At 45.7% G+C, this 15,758-nt stretch overlaps 1 protein-coding gene across 1 annotated transcript in view; it reads right to left on the bottom strand.

Annotated features, from left to right (window-relative positions):
• Positions 1-15,019, bottom strand: part of ZNF697 (zinc finger protein 697) — a 30,669-nt gene extending 15,650 nt beyond the window's left edge. Inside the window, exon 1 of the mRNA XM_047784878.1 lies at positions 14,967-15,019. The gene's annotated coding sequence lies outside the window, so the exon portion shown is untranslated. The remainder of the gene's footprint in view (positions 1-14,966) is intronic.
• Positions 15,020-15,758: the final 739 nt, after the last annotated feature.

Here is a 15,758-nt window from a genome sequence, read left to right as displayed (position 1 = left end):
TCAGGAAGGTTTTTCCAACCTCGATGAGTCTCTGATCTTATTTCCACCGGAATGAACAGCCCTCAAGAGAATGTGCATCACAGAAAAAAAGGGAGCGAGATGTTGGGCCCAGAGGGTTGGAGACATACATTCAAACGCCCCAGTTTCCCACCGCAAATTCACCAGGAAAAAAACTGCCCTTTCAATGCTCCATCTAAAATAACCATTTGGCGACGTTGAGGAAGAGTGGCTGGCGTGTTCCAGCCCAGCTCATTTCAGCAGCGCGTAAGTGACACCTCTGCATATAATCGGCCAAGGTGTCTTCCAACAAAGAGAAAGCGGGCAAAACTGAACAGCCATCACCTGCTGCTTCAATTTTCCTGCCTGATTAGATTTTAAACTCTGTAGCTAGACTGCTTTCAGTAGCGAGTGAAACATTTACACACACTTAAGTACACCTTTTCTAAAATTACATACTTGTCTTACTCTCATTTCCTTAAAAATAGCATTATCAGCCAAACCAAGATCATAGGAAAATATAAGAATACATGATCCAGTTTCTTCAACAATGATAACAAAAATGGCCAGGGGGGGGAAAAAAAAGGGAAGGAAACGTACAAGTCAAAACACTTAAGATGTAGCAACCAACCTCGAGGTGAAGAACGTATCTGAATCCCAAGTAAACACGCTACAAAGACAAATTATAAGACAGTTGTAGAATTGTGAATGCTGATTAGATATTTGATATTAAGGAATCAGTCTTGTGTTTTTAAGAGACACATAGGAAAAAACTTGCAGGTGAAATGCTATGTCTGGAATTTGCTTCATTTAAAATGATATGACTGGAATTCCAGGACAAAGGAGAGTAGGCACAGATGCAGACAAAACATGATGGCCATGTATTGATCATTGTTGAAGCTGGGTGCTGGTACATATGGCTTGACTTTTGTCTTTGCTAGAAAACTTACTAATAAAGTTTAAAAATAGAAAACATAAAATTGTTTTCTGAAATTTAAGGTTGATTATATTTGTTTACATTGTGAGCAGACCCTACTAAAATGTCAGTGACTTCCACAAGAGGATTAGTCTGCTTTTGACAAAATATGCCAAATCAGGAGTGATTACGATGCTTAATATTGAAGAGAGGTCATGGGTATGCAGAGGGGAGAGAGGCTGTGGGGAAAAAAGATGAAAGAAATTTAAGTCTGATGCTTTTAAGTCTCTCTCTCTTTTTTTCTTTTTATGTGATAGAGGAATGGCTGTTATATACAAAATAGAATCAGAAAACTATTTCCGCTCTCATCTACTTGCATGTTTCCCAAGAACTCAGAGAAGGATGCGGCCACCACCAGTGCTTGTTTATTTCCATCACTAGTTCAGCAACTCTACACTCAAGAGGGAGAGGATATAAACCTGGCTGGGGGCCCTGGTCGTGACATCCCCAGGAAGCCCAAGCTGACAAAATGATGTGAGGGGCCACCAGATTAAGTACACTGATAATTGGTCTCTAAAATTCTCTTCTAGGAGGATTAAAAAAACATATATATATGCAGAGAGGAAAAGGAAGATCATGTACTAGTGATTTATGAAAATGTGATCTCTGTGAGATGAACCCTGCCAGGGACAGAATTACTTTATTAGCCCAAACTGAGAACTCTTAAATTAGCATCCTTCTCAGAGAAATACTAGAGATGCCATCCAAATATACTCATGCCACATTATAAAGAGGACAGCTAGAAGAGATCACGTTCCCACTTTAGGTTGGAAACCCAAAGCTTGCAGATAGTTTCCATTTTAGCCAAGAGCGCACGGCAAGTCCGTGGCACACAGAAGCAGTCATAGGACACAGCGTCCATTCAGGCAGGGAGGCGTCGGTCTCCAGAGCGAAGCTGGAGTGTCCAGGGCTCACTCATGCCTTGAACATTCCAATCCCTGAGTCAGTCGTCAGGCTCCGGCTCTTTGGGCTCCTTCCCTCCTTTTACCTCCAGTTCCTGGCGTTTCCTGGAGAGAGCAGCAGTCCTACACAAGCTTGCAAACAGAATAACAGTATTTATCTTAGGTCAGGGACTCTTAGCCCGAGGGCCTTCAGAGGTCATGAACTCCCTGATACCTTGTGTGAATGTGCCTGCAGAAGCTTTCTTCTGCTGAGAAGGCCCAGAGCTTTGGCTTGGGCTCTGGAAGGATTCATGGCACAGAAACCCAACAAGATGCCTGCCATAAACCACCACTTCAGAGGACTCACAAGACACACCTTAGCGCTTCGGAAATCATCCAGAGTGAGTCTGCGGAAAGGGGGACAAGAGCAATGGCACCACTACATGCCAAGAGATCTTTTGATGGGCCAGGGGAGCGGAGAGGATAGTGACAATAAACCCCAGCTCAGGCAGAAGCACAGACAAAAACAACTCTGTAAGTCTCAAAGGGGACGGAGCAGAACGAAGGACCTGGTCAATGCGACCTGCCTGATCCAGTCTGCTGATTTAGTCTAGCACCTTGTTTTATAGTCAGGCAACAGAGACCCACAAAGGTTAAGAGAGTTACCCATGAACACACGAGTCAAGGACAGACAAGGGCCTAACTCACTGGTTCTCAACTCTTGTTCCAACCCCCTTTTGACTCAACGTAACATAGCCTACGGTGCTTGGCCAAAACACTCATGCTGGTGACTTGGGCTTCCCAGCAGAGTAAGTAGTCCGTCAGGGTTTCACTCCCTAAATCGCTTGTTCTGTGGCAGGTACACTGAGAGGATATTAAATTGCTCTTCCAGCCTCTAATGCACGGCCTTTCTGGGATGGAGCAAATTTATACCAGTTTGACCCTGGGTTTATGGCTCCCATCGGCAGCTTCTTTGGGCAGTGAGTCAAAGCACATTGATCAAGCCGTAACCTACCAGGACACAAAATGCTTTGTTAATTAATCCGCCTTGTCTCAAAAGAAAAAAGAATTAAAATCTGACCAAAGCCGCCACCTCCTTCCTAGCCAGTCTTCAGAGGGTTAGCAGAGTCATCCTGCCTGCAAATACATAATAACATGGAAATACGCAGGTGAAGAAGGGGATTTTGGGAGTCGAACAAAACTCTCCGGTACCAAGGTCACACTGAAGGACGATTGAAGGGCACCACCCATACTCATCCAACGTGACCTGTGACAACAAATACAGTGTTTCAGACGCACCTTCTTTTCTATCCTATCTTTTTGGTCCTGTTTTAATAGCTTTGCCCCCTGTGTGTGGGAGGGGCTGCCGAGGTGGGCCAGGTGGCAGGAGCAAGCCGACCACAAGCGAGATGAAGAGACTCCAGCCACGGATAATGAGGGGCAGAGAAGGTAAGTGCCTTGTTTGAATTCACAAAGGTAGTGTGTTGGAGGCAGAACTGGGACCCCCGTTCAGGCTGCCCGGTTCCTCTGGAGTACAATCTCCCTGCCCCAGACTCGCCTGGCCAGCACTGCCCTATGCATGGGCTTAGGGCTCTGGCTTTATTGAGCCTTTCGCTGATGCTACTTTCCTTCTTCCTGCTTTTCTTGTTCTCTTCCCGACTCCTGCTATTCCCCTCCCCCCCCCCATTTTGATTTGAATAATTTTTCCTCTTAAAAAACATAAAAGGTGTTCTTCAAACTTCACTTCACTTGACCCTCAGAAATGACTAACAGGTTTTGGGTGATCTACTGTTTTTTGTAGAGAAAACAGACATCGTGGCCAGAAAAAGTGCAGTCGCTTGAATGAGCCTCCACTTTGACTTAATGGAGTGTTACGGTACACATTTAATCATTCCCATGTCCTTGGTACGGCATTTGAAAATGAAGTCATCATAAAAAAAGAGACAGAAAAGAAAGCCTATAGCGCATCGACGTGAAGAATTAGTCTTGTGTGTCATTTTAAAAGAACTGTTAAGGACTTTTTAAAAAAACTCAAATGATAAAGACGCTCTCTTGAAAGGAGAGATTTTTTTTTTTTCTCCTGCAGAGACTTTTCGTCTTTTTCGTTTTAAATGCCGAAAGCCAATTATCAGACAATATCACACTTCTGTCCACAGTGCCACTTTTTGGCCAACGAGGTCTTACAGGCTATTGGCCAAAGGAGGGCCTGGTGTCAGAGAGCCCTGATCAATTCCTAACATCATCACCACCTGTATCAGTTTCCTGGTGAACCATGGGCTTCTCAGGCTTGAGCCATCTTAGCAGAAGGTAGCAACTGCTAACATTTAGTCCGGCTCACATCAATATCGGCTATCATTTTCCATCTTCTGATCCGGTGGTTGGCCTCTTCTTCTTGGATCTCACCATCAACACTGTAAAGTGCGTGGCACGTATAATTGCGTCTCAGTAAATGACTACAGAAACCCTCCTGAGATCCTGTCCTTCCTAGTTCTTCTTCCCTAGCATCCAAGATGTTGCACGATCCAGACCTTCCCTAGGTCCCTCACCTCATCACCCCGCTCCTCTTCTTATCTCCTAAAACAGGTCAACCTTCCAGATGTTCGTTTCCATTTTCTTCTCCCTCTCCCCTCAATCGTTCCATCCCCTCTCCTAGTTTTCAATAAGCATCTCCTCTGTCCGGAGACCCCCACAAATATGACACTCTCCCCCCCCCCCGACCCCCAAGCTGCACTCCAGGTCCACATTTCTAAGGATGTACCAAGCATCGCCACGGAGGAGTTCAATGCCCTTTCCATCCCGAAGTGCTGCCCGGTATGTCACATGGGACACATGGCAGGAGGCAGCCCGAACAGAGGCAAAAACAGACCTGGTTTCAAACAGAAGTTTGCCATGGACACAATGTATGCTTCTAGGGCAGTTATTCACCGATTTGAGCCCTAGTTTCCTCATTGATCAAAACAAGTTACCTTGAAAGGTGGTCGTAAACACTAAATGAATTTCCACTTGTAATGGAGCTGGCCCCAGGCATATTGAAAAACATACGTTCTCGTCCCAAATCTTTGTTACAAATCAGCAACTCCTGCCAGCCCGTCTCTCTGTTCTTACTCATCAGCCTCAAAACCTTAGAGTCAACTTTGACCCTTCCCCTCACCCCTTTCAATCAAATCTGCTGCCAAGTCCTTCCTTTTACTTCTGTCCTCTATTTTCTATCATTGCTGCTGTCAGCACTCTTACCAGTTAGACAGCACCCACATGTCACTGCTGGATCAATCTTAAAACGCAGTTGCCACTCCACTTATCCTGCTGCTCAGAAACCTGGAACTGACTCTCCCATAGTCTCTAGAGATGCACAAACTCCAAGCCTTCAACAGCGTAGCCCAAGGCTCTCTTACCTTTACCTAGTTCTGACCCTAACCCCAGGCAAAAAGGGATGCTCTAAACCTCCCAGAAGGCACCCCGTGTTTCGCCTCTCTTGCCCTGCCATTCCTTCTCCAGAAGCAGCTTGATGCCGTCTCTGTTTCCCTGGAGGGAAGGAATACTCCACAGTGGTTAAAAGCTCAGATTCTGAAGCCAGACCCCCGTGTGAATCCTGTCTCCAGCTCTGTAAGCTTCTCAAGCTCTGGGAGCCTGGCTTTATTCATCTAAAAATGGAGAAAACAACTGGACCTACTTCCTAGGATTAGTGTTAAGTGCTCCATAAGAATTATTATTATTTCACTCTGTATGATTCTTTAAGGCACTTTTCCTTATCTCATTCTGCCCAATATTAGTTTTTAAAATATAATTACAGTTATAGTAACTTGTATCTTATTGTTTGCTCCCTCCCAACCACCTCCCGCTCCCGCCTCCTTCCTGGTAGGAACACACTGTTTTCTGGCACTTTCATGATTCCCTGTAAAATAAGTCCTCAAATAGTTCTTTTTTTTTTTTAATTTTATCTTACTGAAGTATAGTTGGTTTACAATGTCGTATCAGTTTCTAGTGTACAGCAAGGCGATTCAGTTATATATATAATATATGTATATTCTTTTCCATATTCTTTTTCATTACGGTTTGTTGCAGGATAATATGTCCCCATGCTACAGGACTATATGTCCCTGTGCCATACAGTAGGACTTTGTGGTTTATCCATCCTATATGTTTGTTTGGTTGGTTTGGTTTGGTTTTTCTCTTTTATGGCTGCACTTGCGGCATATGGAAATTTCCAGGCTAGGGGTTGAATTGGAGCTGCAGCTGCTGGCCTATACCACAGCCACAGCAACACGGGATCCGAGCCGCAACTGTGACCTACACCTAGCTTACAGCAATCCTAAATCTTTAACCCACTGAGCAAGGCCAGGGATTGATCCTGCATCCTCATGGATGCTAGTGGGGTTCTTAACTGACTGAGCCACAATGGGAATTCCAATCCATCCTATATGCAATAGTTTGCATGTGCTAATCCCAAACTAATTGTCAAATAGTTCTTTACATGGATACAGTTACGGCTAATAATTTCTCTCCCTCCGTTTCAAAATGAACAACTAACAAGACCAGGAAATCTAGTGATGTGCCCAAGGTCACATCAGGTAAGGCAGAGCCATGGAAACCACCTAGCTTTTCTAACTGGATCCAATAACCTGTCAGCACCAGGAGCCAAGCAAGCTTAATTACCCTGCTAAATAGGTAGATGTGATAGAAAGTGGTGATTAGCTTCAAAAGCTAGACAGAACATTCTCGAAAAAGAATTCTCATCCCATGGCCAAATGTCAGCACCTCTCGTTTGCCTCAGAGAGTCCTGGGTGTGTCCTCCCTCCTCTCCAGGCCTTTAACACGCAACTCAATTTGCAGAGAACAGAGGTGGCCCAGAGCTGTGTTTGGATTCACAGTGGGAAAGGCCAGTAGGCTCTCCTAATCGGCCACGATGGCAGCTGCCCTCCCACCCCTGGAGCAAAGACAGGACTGGAACCGACAGAAATCAAATGTGGATGAAAAAAGACCAACATTCAACTTTTACAAAGTGTTAGAGACTAAGGAAGAAGAAGTTGCTTGGGAGGAGAGGCAGCGGGGAGCACACTCAAACACAGGAGGAATCTGTATTTCTCATTAGCATGTCTGCTCAGACCAGAGTTTATTCTCTAGCAGTTTCCAAGGGCTTTGTGTTTGTTTTCTTTCTCTGACAGGAAAGGCCTGCGTGTCTTGATTTCTCTTCTCACAATCATCAGCCTACAAAACCCTTTTCCTAAGGGCCCATAATTAACCTGTGAGACATACGTAGGCTCTATTTAAGAGCTAAAGCTTATTTATTTATTTATGATTAAAGAGCCTTTTAAAATTTATTATTATTTTTTTTTACTTTGCTTTTTTTTTTAGGGCCACATCTGCGGCATATGGAAGTTCTCAGGCTAGGAGCTGAATCAGAGCTGAAGCTGCAGGCCTACATCACAGGCACAGCAATGCCAAGATCCGAGCCGTGTCTACAACCTACACCACAGGTCACGGCAACGCCAGATCTTAACCCACTGAACAAGACCAGGGATCGAACCTGTGTCCTCATGAATGCTAGTCAGATTCGTTAACAGCTAAGTCACGATGGGAATTCTAAGATAGGGATACTAGTTGGGTTATTAACCCACTGAGCCACAACAGGAATTCCAAAGAGCTTCTTTTTAAAAGGGTACATGCCATATACGAAGTAGGTGACCAGAAATATTTACCAAACCACTAATTCAGTCAACAAATGCAAGTACCCACCAGGGAAACAGAAATAATGGAGTTCCTTCTTAACTGCCCCCAAGTTAGTTCAGGCTGTGCCGATAGTCCGGCTAAATTTAATTCACATTTACCTTATTTTTTTTTTTAAGTAAGCAAGGGTTTCTTCAAGTTTATTTCATACTTTGGTTCCTCATTTTTGGGGGTAAGCTGGCTTTATATTAAAATAGATCTGGCACACTAACACATCCCAAAAAGAAAAAGATAGAAAAAATTTAAATATATGAGAATATATCCAGAGAATGAGAAGTTATGGCATAGACCAGGAGAAAATATTTGCAAACATGTATCTGATGGAGTTCCTGCTGTGGTACAGTGGGCTAAGATATGACTACAACAACTCAGGTTGCTGCAGAGGTATGGGTTTGATCCGCAACCCAGTGCAGTGGGTTGAAGGACCTGGTGTTGGTGCAACTGTGACATAGGTCACAGTTGTGGTTGGGATGCAATCCCTGGCCCCAGGAACTTCCACATGCTGCAGGTACAGCCATAAAATAACAAAACAATCAAACCCGTGCACATATCTGATAAAGGACTGTTATTCAAAATATACAAAGAACCCTTAAAATTCAATAATGAGAAAATGAACAATCTGATTTTAAAATGCGCGAAAGATTTAAACAGATACCTCGCCGAAGATAGAGATAACAAAAAGAATAGGAGAAGATGCTCAGCATCATATGACACTAGGAAACTACAAATGAAAACAGTGAGACATTACTCCACACCTGTTAGAATGACAAAACATCCAAAAAACAAAAAACGAAATGCTGGTGAAGATGTAGAGAAACAGGAACACTGGTTCACTGCTGATAAGAATGCAAGATGAATAATCACTCTGAAATATAGTTTGGCAGTTTCTTACAAAATGAAGCATACTCACACCCTAAGATCCAGCAATTGTATGGCTGGTTATTTAGGCAAATGAGTTGAAAACTTATGTCTCCACACAAGAACATGTACAGGGAAGTTTAGAGGCACTTTATTCATAATTAGCAAAACTTGGAAGCAACCAAGATGTCCTTTAGTAGGTGACTGGATGAGCTGTGGTACATCCAAACAAGATTATTCAGAGCTGAAAAGAAATGACCTATCGAGTCATGAAAAGATATGGAGGAACCCAGAGTGCATATTACTAAGTCAAAGATGACAAGCTGAAAAGGCTATAAATTATAGGATTCCAACTACAGGATGTCCAAGAAAAGGCAAAACTGTGAAGACAGTAAAAAGACTGGTAGTTGCCAGGGGTTAGGAATGAAGTGAGGGATGACTAGGTGGAGCATGGAGGAATTTTAGGACAGTGACAATATGCTGTATGATGCTACAGAATACGTGGCATTATACGTTTGTCCAAACTCACAGAATGTATAATGCCAAGAGTAAATGCTAAAGTAAACTGTGGACTTTGGGTGATTATGATGTGTCAATATAGATCTGTTGATTTTAACAAACATACCGCTATGGTGGGGGATGTTGACAGTGGGGGAGGCTGTGCATGGGATGAGGGTGGGGGGGAACCACAGGGTGCATATGGAAATTCTCTGTACTTCTTGTTCCATATTGCTGTAAGCCTAAAACTGCTTTAAAAAAAACCCTATTTTTAAAAAATCATATATGTACATACAAAAAATCCTTTCCCCACCTTATACCACATAGAAGCATACATCCTCTGACACACCTTATTATAAAAAATTTGGCAGTGCCCTCATATTAGGAAAGAGTCAAAGCGAAACATCCGAAAATATAACATAATCATTTATTCAACAGAATTTTGTGAACACTCACTACGTGTCGCCTATTATGCTCATGTTCTACCTTATGGAGATTACATTCTTTTTATTTTTAATTTATTTATTTATTTTGTGCTTTGCACCTGCGGCATGCAGAAGTTCCCAGGCCAGGGAGCAAACCTGTGCCACCGGAGTAACCCAAGATAGATCAGGGACAATGCCATATCCTTAAACCACCGAGCCAGCAGGGAACTCCCTGGAGATTATATTCTAATGAAATAATTTTTAAAATCTATTGCTTTCGAAACCACCTTCTGTTACCAGAAATCATTGTTAATACCTGCTTGAGGGATTTTTTTTTTTTTTAAGTGATTCATTTCACCAAGGTTCCTAGGTGTGGGGAATAAAAGGTCAACAACTGGAAAGGTGTTCTTCCCAGAGTTCCCCTCTAAGTGTCATCAAACATCAAAGATGCGCTAACCACACGAATATGCATGACACTGAGCCCAAAGCAATGTGTTTCTTATTAATGAAATCCAGAAAGGATGGTTCCTGGTTTTTAAGTTCGGTAAGATTTTGACAAAACACTCAGAAGAAAATAGATCTAAAATGCCTCTTGGAATGAATGCAGACCCTTTTCCCATAACCACACCCATTTTAGCAAATTAGAGATGCATGCACATGACCCAGACTTGACCCTGTGCAGGAAGGGGAGCCTGGAGAACTGAGGTGGTCCTCTGCACACCTGGCTGGAACACTGTTAAGCTCTGGATGCAGCGTGCCTGACTTGCTGAACAAGTGCAGGGACCCCAAGAAATGTCCCTGTTCTCATATAAAATGACAAATGCGCTTATGACAACACAGGAACACTGCATTTATACTGCAGCTTCCAAAGCACTGTGGGGCTTTGAACTCAGGGAAAGAGGGCTTAGCCTCAAGGGGTGGGTTCCACCTGTGGCAAGTCAAAGTCTTTTCCACTAAGGGGAGAGGCTGCTGATCTTTTTAGCATCGCCATTAATACACAATGCAGTAAAACCCAATTCCGTACCCAGCCAGATCATGCTACACTTTTCAGAGGTAAAAACAGCAGGCACTATCTTCCCTCCTCATCCCAGCATTCCCCCCGCCCCCGCCCCGCACCCTATCTGCAGAAGGCAGGGAAACCCCTCCAGTTTTCTCAGATGCGCAGCAAAGAGGTCCTTTCTGGAAGATATGGTATAAGGCGTGCATGACAGCAATGGCCCTGCCCATGCCACTCAGTATCAATACAGGACCATAATTATCTAGCACCGCTGGAGGTCAAGCTTATAAAACTTAGCAATACACAGATCTGCTCTCACATATTTCCAGAGGGTTCTTACTCCTGGGGGCAGTCAGGTGAAAAGAATGAAAGTTATCTAAGAGAATGATTCTCTGATCCCTCTCCTACATGCTAACATGCAAATAACGTTTCGTGCCTACATTTTTTGCATTTTGAGTCATTACCAATTCATCAACTCACGGTTTCTGAGAGCCCACCATATGCTGGTTTGTGTTCTGAACATGAAGTCCCTGCCATGTGCAGAGAATATGCAAACATTCCAGCACACTGCTCCAGGGGCTCACTCAAGTTTACTTTCATCAAGAAGAGGCTGAACCTCAGGTATTTCAGACAATGCAAAAGATTAGAGGAGGGGGTGCATGTGGCCTGGAGTGGACAAGAAAGGCTACCAAGAGTGGTGAGACTTGGCTGGAGGGAGGAACAGAAAGAATTCAGATAGGCTGGGAGAAAAGGGGAAAGAATTCCAGGTAAACAGTTCTGTGCCCAAAGGTCTTAGGGATTCTGTATAAGTACCGCATGCTAACCGATTGCGCCACTGAAGCATGCTGGTCTTAGGGATTCCGAACCTAGTCTTTCCAATTGATGGCCATGGGATTTTAAGGGCAAAAAATAATAAACTTATGAAAAACTCAGTGCTTTCAGAATGAGATCCATTACAATGCATTTGGGACCCAATATACCTGGTAGGAAATCTGGAAAATGAAAGACCTCAGAGGAAGCAAGAACAGAGATCTAGCAGTTTTCTCCAGGGAAAGGAAAGACACACCCATTCTGAACAGGCTCACGAATCAAGAGAACTAAATTCCAATCTATCTCCAGAATCTGGGACTCCAAGCAAGATTCTTAACTTCTCTCTGAGCCCCAGTTTCCTCATTTTTAGAACAGAGATAATAATATGTAAATCATGGGATTGAGGCAATGCCTAGAAATTACAGATGTTCAATAAACAGTAACTGTTGGCATCATGTAAAAAAAGAAGCATAAAAAGTTGTCCAATTGGAGATAAATGAGGGACTACAAAACTGCAATGTCTTTATGGAGTGTCTGAAAGTCCAATCTGTCTTGCACTTCTATATGCTACATGTTAATCCTAGAAGATTGCTTGGGTTATAAAACTCAAAGCAACAGGATGGGAGTCAGTGACTTGGTTACAAATAGCAGGATGCCCTTTGCAGGGCTACTTTCTAGAAAGCACACAGAGCCTTCACAATTGAGTAGAAACCAGCATCACTTTCTTCAGTCCAGGAATATGACAAATGTCATTGGTCATCCCCTTGGGATTAATCCATTCCATACCCTGCCTATATAATGTTAGAAAATTGAGGCTGGCAAAGAACCTATTCAACAAACTCTTAATGAATGTCTTTGTATTAGACATTGGGATAAATCCATTTAGGGTCTCCTAATCCAGAAGCAAAAGGAAAAACTCTAGATGCTTTAGAGTCACAATTGCAATAACTCCTTACAAGTCTATGAGAAAGGCTTCATCCCCTTTTTTTATAGAAAAGGAAAGAAGTCAATTAAGATGTGTGCATTATTTCCATTTCTTCACTCATTCCTTTGCTTCTTCATATTTTTCAAGTAATATCCTTTGTGCACCTGCCTAGCTATGAAGCACAGGGTAGAGAGAGCCATTGCCCTCCAGGGTTTTACATTTTGAAGGGGAGAAAGCGAACATCTAACCATCACAAAGTGGACCAGAGATGGCTGTCATCCACAGGATGCAAAGTACCATGGGGATGCAATTAATTCTGACTAAGAGGTCTGGGAAGATTTCCATAAGACTTCCGCATCAGCTGGGCTAGGATTTAAAGAAAATAATCAGGGATGCCCAATAGGCATAGAGACACACAGGTGGAAGAAGGTCTGTTGCACCTCAGAATAGGGAGCTCTTGGCTGCAAGAATGGGTTGGGTAGGTAATATGAGGTGGACCAGATCCAGTGGAGGATGGAGGTTGGTAAGCACTGAATTGTAAAGGATTTTGAATGCCAAGCTTAGGAGTTACCTCTGTTGATTACATTAACACTGCATAAGAAAGACTACTAAGAAACTTCTTAGGAGAGGAGGAAAAAAATGAAGGAAAAGAAAGGATAAGTAGGATCTTAGATAAAAGGAAAATCCCCACTGGCATGAGTGTCAGTTGAGGTTCCAGACCTCTTAATGATATTGCAGTTTCTCCCCCACCCCCACTCTACTTTCTTGCCTTGATTTACCCTCTTTAACCAGCTTTCACCCCTCGCCTTAACTGGGGACATGAGAAGTTAGGCAAACATGCAGATTCAGAGGAAATCCAAAGAGCTTTGAGGGGGAGGGAGAGGAAATGTGATGCAACCCCATCAGCCTTAGTCATACAGCCTCCAAGGAGGTCACTCTTCCCATCCAATTCAGCTACATCAGTCCCTTCTTCTCACTCTGATTTGTTTCCATTCCCCCCTTGCATCCCAGTCGCTTTTGAAGGCCATCTGTGTTGTCTTTTCGGTAAAGTAGAAAGTAGCCTGACATCCCATCCTGTTTATGACTTTTGTTCACTATGGTGCCATTGTGTTCTCTTTGGCACCCAGCTAAACTTCTAACATCAAATTTCCACCCGACGACAACCTCTGCCTCCAGCGCGCGCGCGCACACACACACACACACGCACACGCACACGCACACACACACAGCCAATGTGTTCCAACTAGAAATCACCTTCTAAATTCAGAGCCTTTTCTCCTTATTTCACCATCTTCATGGCCTCAGCCTCAACAACTGGGTTTTTCCCCACTCCATTTTTATATCACTTCAGTTGCTTCATGTCTCCTAGAGAAGGCAGTGGGAAATATTTTGTTTCCCCCTCTGAGCTATTTAAATAGGATGCAGGGCTCTGTGCCTACCACATCATCATGAGCCTCTGGTACTTCTGCCTCACCACCCAAATGGCATCTTTAAAGGTTCACTTGGCTCTTAAAATGTATTGCACTTTAAATAGTGTCCCCATGCTGCCTCCTGAAGAGAAGAAGGTAGACACTTGAGTAGAGCTGTAAAATAAACAGGTGAGGGGAGAGAGGAGAAACAGAGGCCCCTGAGGGGAGTGAGTTCAGTTACAGCAGTAACACACCAGGGGTGGTCAGAGTTGCCCACTCATCCATCACGGCTCCTCAAAGGCTATTAACCTGCTAGCTAGCCATTATCCAACCGCCTTTACCATCCCTTAGTCCCAAAGGAGGAGGATAACGCCTTAGGGGATGCCGGGTATTCGTGTCACCCTCCAGGTAAAGGACACATAGGCCAGATATCAGGGGCAGGGATACATCACCGACTGAATGCAGCCTCATGCTCACTTAGCAATGAGTGGGTGATTCATTACTGGGGGGGGGGGGGGGTTAGGAAAAAGGAAAATCGTGGAAAGTCCCAGAGGAAGTGGTAATCTGATTCTCCTCGAAGCCTGACCTTAACGTACACTGGCCATAAGGTACAGTCAGCGGCCCCGTTGTCACTGGCTCCCCCTGCCCCCATCTCTTACTCTCCCGGTCCTCCCAACACGCGCTTCACCCCGTGGCTCCACTCACAGTCCTTAGCCGCGGCATTCTCCCTGGGTGAAAGTATCAGCTTTGCCCCACCACCCAGCCACCGGCGGACGTGGACATCTGGGGTTGGGAAGCCTAGCCTAACGGCGACCCCTCTAGGACGGCGAGCTGCTGCCCATCTCCCCACCCACCCATCCTTATTGTGCCATTTGCCCAGTCTATGGCAGCCTAAGCCGCTGCTTTAAGTCAACCTAGAATGGAGCGGAGAGGAAAAGGGAGAAAACATTTCACTAGGACTCAAGATGAGCCGCTAGTCCTCCTCGGAATCTCCCAGCCCCAACCGGGGCTGCAGGCACGGAGAGAAGGCGAGGGGAGGGAGCGCAGTCGGTCCCCGTCCGCAGCTGCACACAAAGCCCTTCACCTTCTTCTAGCCTCCCAAGCTCCTCCCTGGGCTACGTTTTTCCGAGGGTCTCGGATGCCCCCTTCGGTGGTCGGCGGGACGGTCCGACTGCCTCTCGCAGCGCTGCCTCTTCCCTCGCTTCTCAGCCGCTTCCTACCCACCCCTCAGCACAGACCCCAGAGGGAGCTCTGTCCCGTCTCGGGGGCCGCAAAAGCAGCCCCTAAGCCCAGAGTCCCTGCGCCCCGGGAAAGCGGACAACGGTCCAGTCTACGAGGCACAAGTTCGCCCAGCGGTTCCGCCACCCGATCATGGGCGCACACCCCATCCCCGCAATGTTCCGGTCGGGTCCCTATCAGCCGGATCCCCAGGCGGCGGGGGAGCCCAGCGGCAGCCACGCTCCTACCTGCGCGGCGGCGGGCGCGGCCAGGAGCTAGGGCACCGCGCGCCCCGGCCCGAGCCCCGCGCCGCGGCGCGTCTGCCCTTGTGCGGCGGCGGCAGCTGCAGCGGCCGCTAGCTGGCTGGCTGGCCGACTGGCTGCTTGCCCGGCTGGCTCCTCACTGGGGCTTCCTGTAGGGCTGGACAAAGGACATTTCCTGGGAGGAGCAGGGGAATGTTCCCAGCATGCCTCGATTTGTAGTTCCCGGAGACTTCCTGCCACCACAGCAGCGGGCGCCCTGGAGGTTCCTCCGGCCGGACTAGGACCCCGGGCCTGGAAGAGAGGCGCTCGCTCCTTTCCTAAGCGCTCCGGGGAACCGAGCAGCGGGTGGATCGCGCCCTGGGCCCCGCCTCGCGGCGCGCGCCAAGCCAGTAGCTCCCGAGGGCGCTGGTCCTGCGCCCGGGTCCCTAACTGCGGTCCTGCCTCTGAGCTGCCGCAGTGTGCGGGAGGACTGCGGTGGACGAGGGCTTTCCTTTAGAAATGAGGAAGTTGGGGGTGGCTTCGCTTTGGCTTGACTCGGGTTTTGTTGTTTTGTTTTGTTTTTTGTTTTTAATAGATTTTTTTTTCTTTTTTTCTTTTTCTGTTTTAAGCCACCGGAATCCTGCTGGGGGCGGATGAAAGAACTTGACTGCTCACCAGGAATTCAGGTTCCATAAGATCTTGGCGCTCTAGCCTTAAAACCAAAAGAGCTGATTGTTTCCAGATCCTGACTTGGGGACATTCCATCCTCCGAAGTTGGCCTTGTCCCAGGCATCTTTT

Source organism: Phacochoerus africanus, chromosome 6 (genome assembly GCF_016906955.1).
Source record: "Phacochoerus africanus isolate WHEZ1 chromosome 6, ROS_Pafr_v1, whole genome shotgun sequence".
In the NCBI taxonomy this organism is placed as follows: domain Eukaryota; kingdom Metazoa; phylum Chordata; class Mammalia; order Artiodactyla; family Suidae; genus Phacochoerus; species Phacochoerus africanus.
This window is presented reverse-complemented; position numbering and strand designations above follow the sequence as displayed.